Genomic DNA, 6834 nt, shown 5'->3' on the forward strand with positions numbered 1-6834 from the left:
AACTCTTCTATCAATCGAAACACATAATACAAAGCTTAACAATGCCTTTAAAAGTTGAAGTGGTGGGGGTGGGGTGGGGTCATTTTTCTCCATCATACTTCTCATAGTTCCCATGAACCTCGGCTTTAGATTTCCAAGTTCTTTGTATCTGCTGCTCTAAAGCTTTCAAGGTGCTCACAAAACCTGTTATTTCCAGCAGGTAGATTTGAGGGCTCCAGCCAGTTTTCACTGCACTCTGAAACCAAGTGAGCTCTTGAACCTTTTCTTGTCAGGAGCGATATCCTGGCTTTGCTCTGCACACTTGGCTCAGTCAGGAGAGCTGCTCCAGCTTCTCCTGAATGTTTTTCACCTTCTTTTCCGATGTGAGGAGCGTTGCTGCTGATCTATTTGCTGCTTCTTTTCACCTCCTCCTTTTTCACCCTCAGGGAATGGATTTGTCAGGCAGGGGGGCCTTCCTGGTTTACCTCCAGACTTTTTGGTTTCCAGCATCTCTTTCAATTTTGTTGGTGCCAGCTTGTGTCACCATCTGTGGTAGTCTCATACTTTTCTTTTTCAACGTCTTTTTTTTTTTTTTTTTTAATTTTACTGCATGATAGAATACAAAGGAGTTGTACTGTATGTTGGTGTATGTTGGTAATTTTTCACAGCCTGAAGGCTTTCTGCATGAGTTCAACAGTGACAAGTGTGATAGATGATGGAATTCCAAAAGCCAGTACTAATATTTTGTTATTAAAACTGCCAATACAGTGTTAGATCTCCTTGTCCTCCTTCTTCTGTCAGGAACCATATTATGTATTATAAGCAGCAGATTACACTTGTGGCTACTATTAGAAATGGCTAAAATGTCCTCCAAATTAAACAGCAAAACACATCATTTGTCAATGCCCTCCAGAATGAAATATCAGTACTCTCTCATCTAACGCCCCTACCGGCAGGACATTTATCAGTACCTTCCAGAACCACTTCAAATGACATGTTGGCAAAATAAATCAGTTTTCTGATCAGGGTAAGGGAAAGATCATGGTTTGGGTTAGGGGACAGCTGTGGTTATCTTATGCCCTCCTTTTTCCTCTGAAGTCTCCACCATACTAGCTTAATCTTTGCTCTAATTGAGACGTTTGAATACACTTTTTAGGTCTTATCACTCTTGTTTGGAGATTCTTCCACAATATAAAAAGATGAAATTCCTGTTGACGCCTTCCATCCTATCTAACCTCCCTACTCTCCTTCAAACAACAACTTCTCTTCTGTTAAGTGCCTTGGACTAAAGCATGGTTTGGTTCTCGACAACTACGCTTTAGTGGTCATGTTTGTACTTTGCTCTCTGCTTCCTGTTCATGTCAGTGACTTCTTGCAGCCTGTTTACACCTATCTGCCAAAATATCAGCATTGCTGTTGCTGGTTACATGTACAGCAGCTCTGTAAAAAAAAAGTCTTGTTTGCTACCTGGTGGTGACATGCTTTGGTCTGAATATAAAGACTGTGTATGAGAAGACTTAGTGTAGCCCCATCTTTGCAAAGCTTGTGATTATTGATGTGAAACTGACAGCGTTGTAACAAGTACATCTCATTTCATAAGGTCGAGGCCAAGGCAGTGCTTCCAGTTTTTTCCATCTATCACTGTAAAAGTTTGAGTGACATCGACAGTATGTAACTGAACTCCAGCTGACATCTGCACCTCTGCACTTAACTTCCTTTTCATGTTTCTATTCTCATTTCTCTTTTATGTGGCAACATCCTGAAGCTAAGATGTTTTCTTCCACATTTCTGTTCAGCTCAGAGAAGGTTGATGTTCATGACCTTTTAGTTTCTCACACTCTGCTGTGAGCATTAAGAAAATCCACGCACTGCTCCTGCTGTGTTGCTTTCTTCTCACAGTATGCCTGCTTCATGTTTTGCTTGCTTCTTTTTTTTTTTTTTTTTTTTTTACAGAAAAAATTTAAATGCATAGGCAAGAATGTGGGTTTGGATAAAAATGATTCATTTCTGATCTTTAATCTCATTACAAAGAGAAGTCATGAGCTCACATATAATTATGCTTTCAAAACATTGTTGTAGATAGTTGAAAAAGGAGCTTAATTTAGCTGAACTGCTACAGTTGTGGGAATGGGTAATTTGGTTACTACACTGTAAAAGATCATACAGTAATTTAGTAGAATCAACTAATATTTTGTTATTTACTTAACTTAAATATATAACTTAATTAATTTCAACTTTAATTCAATATACAAATTTGGTATGGATGGTGTGGTTTTTATTTCAATACTATACAATACTACAGAACTTATAAACATGAGTTCTTCTGACTTTTGACTTGAAATGATGAGTTGAATGAAAGTGCTGTTGAGAGTTCATTCAACTCATTAAATTAAGTTTCTAAAGAAACACAGTTAACATGTTAACAGACGTGTCAGCATGTATTGTTTGAGGGTTAAAATTCTCTCAAGACCCTTATTTTGTAATTTGAAGAAAACATACTTGATGGAAACTTGCTGTGTGTCTGTAATACATGTTAAAATAAGTCATGTTTTTTTCTTTTAAAATAATTTTAAAAACAAGACAAACCACAATGAAGGTTAGTATTGAATTCAGTCACTACCCCCATACACTGAGGACAGCTTTGCATGTTATTTTTATACTGACTCTACAGAGTAACAGCAGCAACCACAGCTGTGTCAAATGGAAAGCTGACTCTTCCAATTAAGACAATGTATTGTAAATACAACCAAATTTAATCTGAATTAGATTTTAACTTTAAAATCAATTACCTGAGCAGTTCAATAAATTAAGAGATCTTAATCCACCAAACGAGGTTAAGAGTTTATACAACATGCAGTATTCAGTCAAGATAACTCTTGGTGGTGTTAGAACTATTTTTATTTGTTAATTTAAGCTCAAATTTGAAGGCAGCCCTTTCACTTATACCTTTAAGTTGAAACTTTTTCTTTTTTAAGTTAACAACATGTAACAGTGCATGCAGGTTAGTTTAGATGGTATCCTAGCTACCCAACGAGCAGCTTTAACAGTACAGAGAAGTAAAACATGAAAATACAAATGGAAGTATGCATTTTGAACTAATGAAGTGAGCAGATGTTATCCAGGATAGACATCAAGGCCACCATTGGCCCCTGATGATATCCAGGAATTTCACATAAAATTTAATTACATTGTCAGAGTCTTTGCTGTTATAAACAAAGAGTAAATTTAGAAAAAGTACAAACTTCAAGTTTAATGCTGCCTGAGTCATTAATGCTTGAAGTCAGCCATCACAAAATAGGGTTATGTACCCCAAGGGAAGAACTTATAAAGGTCACTGCCATTTCAAAACACACACAGCACTGGTACAGAACTGAGTTGCATAACTGAATGCAATCTTTGTGGGCAACAAATGAAATAGTATTATAAAATATTAACTTGTTCATTAAAAATAATGATTGCTTCTTCTTATCAGTATGGGTTGAAAACATACAACCAGCAGCTTGGTAGTGAGTCTTTTTGTTCTAGCTGTTTTCTGGGTGACTAGCTTCCAGTACTTGTGTAAACAGTGAGGCAGTGCCATGACCTCGCTGTGACTCCATTCAGAAACACACTTCTGGCAGTTAACAAAAGTGAATTCTTTTTGAAAGGGGGCACAGAGTTCCATTTGTAAAATGCAGCATATGAGTGTGTAGGACTGTGTTAGTAGGCAAGTCCACCACTCACTGGCCTAGATACAGTACCAGTTTTGGACCTGGCTGTGTTTGTGTGAGGCAGTGAATGTGGAGACTGACACAAAAGAAATGTAGCTCTTTACAACCAAGCATGACCACATATAGTAGATGCACTTATGATTTGGTGCACAGATATTCAAAGGCCTTGTTTTTTGACTAATTGGTACATACAAAGTAATTCAGTAATTATTATTAGGACTCTTACACAGTTGATGATAGCAGAAACTGTGATTCATTTCCAAATTGACCAAAACAGAGCACTACTCTGTTCAGGTATCTATATATACATGGATGCCTAATAGCACTAAAAGAAATACATGCAATGTTGAGCTTGGGTTGGCCAGAAATAAGAATCATGTTCTCTGCAGGGTCCAGACCCTGAACTAGGGCACAGCTAATCTCAAGAAGGCAACATTTTACATTTTACATGCTACAGCCATGCTAGAGGCTCTGTGAGGCTGTACTTAAGGTGCCAGTAGACTCCTTCAGAACTGCTTGTCGGATGGTCAAATAGCTTTGGAACTCTCTCCCCCACACTTTTCTGATGTCTGATTCACTTCCACCTCATGCTGTGATTGGCCAGCTGTGCGGAAGTGAGTAAGAAGCCAAGGGACACAACTATTATTACATTACATTAACATTATTACAACATTATGAATGCTTTCCAGGATAAGCTGGCTGAAAATATGAGCATTAAGCAATTAAAGGTAGAGGTCAGAATAAATTAGATATAGAAAATACAAAGAAAATGTGCAGTGCTTGTCACTTGATCATATATATTCTACATTATATTTGTATAGGTACCACCAAGAAGATCCATTTCCAGGATACTGGACAAATTCATTACTAGTTTTTGGGTATGAAGGCTCCAGCGCACTTCTATCAGAATGAGTACCCCCTCTAGTCTACTAATTTACAGTATAAATCTAGATATGTTAATTGGAATAAATGTAAATATATTGAAATTTGGCGTCAAAGCTGTATTTTGTATCTCTCCCCGAGAAGCATACAGAGCAGGGAGAGATCAGTGCAACTTCCCCACGGGGAAGCGTGAAGAAACAGAGCTTGCAGGTGTATTCTGACATGCATAGGTAGCAGCAGCAGCTGTAAAAGCAGCAGAAATGAGCAGCTAGTTAAGCAACTAAAATAGCTCCCAGATTGGTAAATGGCAATAATCCAGTTGATGTATCATTTTATCATTTTAAATGATCCTCTCCAGAAATGTCAGATCAGTGTGTTTCATGTGTGTCTGATATGGTTTTTCCAAAAAAATGTAAATTACCTCATAGAATCCTGAAAATGTCATCCCTTCCCTCTCCCTGGAAAAATCCAGAATGTATGAATATTCAAATATTTTTTATTTCATAAGTTTAATTGCTGGACACAAGATGTCTCCTACGTCATTGTAAAGTTCACTCTCAGTGTTTGTGCACTGGAGCCTTCAAGTTTCCACATCACACTTGTGTAAATTGAATACTGGCCCATGATTGACTTTCAAACTAGTTGTAGTGTCACTTATTGTGCTTGTAGGTACAAGCCCTAAACTCAGATTTAAGGTGAGCACAGAGAAACTTTCCCCTTTCAGCAGATTAATGTGAAAACAGACATCATTGTGCACAGTGAAGCTCAAACATCCAACCGAAGGAACAAGAAGAAAACCTTTTGTTTGCCAAGCATGGTCCATGCTGAACACAAGTTATCCAAAATCCATGAGCCAAAGATACTAACAGTTACAATGACTGATCTGTGATCTGTGACAAAGAACAAGAGTTAAATTGGGTTTTGTTGCTGCTGTTTGGAGCTTGGCAGGTAGTGTTTGAGCTCTTTCACTGAAAAAAGCTGCCTGCTGCTGTTTGAAACAGGTTGATGAGATCTGTGAGACTGAGCCAAAACATAAAGTTGTGTCTGGTAAAGTAAAAAAACAAAAACAATTGCTTATATCTGAGGGGAACAGCAGGGTCGGATGATAATTCTCTGCAGGTTCATCACTACAAGTGGCTGCTTTCACATTACCTAATCATTTGACCCATTCTTCACATAAAAATATTGATTAGTGCAGCCAGACGCCCTTCATCAGCTGTAACTCTACTTCCCTGTGGCTGGTCCCTGTGGCTGTCACTGCTGCCCAATAGACTGGATTACTGAACACAAATACTCCATCAAAGCAAAGTATTTGAACTAGCCAATGGCCACATACTTTCAAGCAGTACATTACTATAATGAATCACTTTTACAAGCATCAAGCACATTACACAGTCAATAATGGGAAGAGACTTCAACCTTGTTCTGATGACCTGCTTCAACATCACTGCTTTTGATTGATTACACAAAGAACCCACTGAGCTTCGTTTACATGAAACTAAAGAACACAAATGAAATCCCTGACTGACCTGATGGCATTATCACAATAACAATACAAGAAACTAACCATAGACCCACATAACCATAATGTGGCTAGTTCCAAACAGCACTGAAAATATGTAAAAGTCAAAAAAAATTAACAAAATGCCAAATGAACAAATGAGTACTGCCATTCAGCAAATCCATGGAGGCTTTTGTAGTATGAATGACCACTGGCACACTGATTTCCCTGTGCTATCGCCCATTTTGATTCAGTAAATAATGGATGAATTAGTCAATGAGGGCTTGTTCTCAATAAAACAGCCCTAGATGAAACCAAGTGCATTTGTATGCAATAGGAACACTGCCATACTGTAGTGTACCAATATCTTTAGAACCACTGGATTCTGGTTAAGTAATCCCTTTTCATGTTACATCTAGCAGCCTCATGACACTTGAATGCTTGTTCTTGCTTGTGCCGTCTGTCGCCTATTCAGTGACTTGCATCCATTTAAAGACTGGGATGCTCTCATTTCCAATGAATGCTAGCCTGTGTTCCCCATTGTTACAATGCCACTACTGTGTGTAAGTAGTGACTCACTGTCAATGATTGTTCCGTTGTGAAGCTTGTGAGACAATATCCCAATGTCCCAAATCCAAAGTAGATTATCTGTTATTTGACTCGGTTACTGAGTAACAGTTACTGAGGTTTTTTGAGTAACAAGTTAGGAGACTCTCTTTTGGTTTGTTTTTCTGAGACTCTCTTACTTTAAGGCTGGGCACA

At 38.0% G+C, this 6834-nt stretch overlaps 1 protein-coding gene across 1 annotated transcript in view; it reads right to left on the reverse strand.

Annotated features, from left to right (window-relative positions):
* opcml (opioid binding protein/cell adhesion molecule-like) overlaps positions 1-6834 on the reverse strand; it is a 348322-nt gene that overhangs the window by 328446 nt on the left and 13042 nt on the right. The gene's annotated exons all lie outside the window — the stretch shown is intronic.

The sequence above is a fragment of the Thunnus thynnus genome, chromosome 13 (genome assembly GCF_963924715.1).
Source record: "Thunnus thynnus chromosome 13, fThuThy2.1, whole genome shotgun sequence".
Lineage (NCBI taxonomy): Eukaryota > Metazoa > Chordata > Actinopteri > Scombriformes > Scombridae > Thunnus > Thunnus thynnus.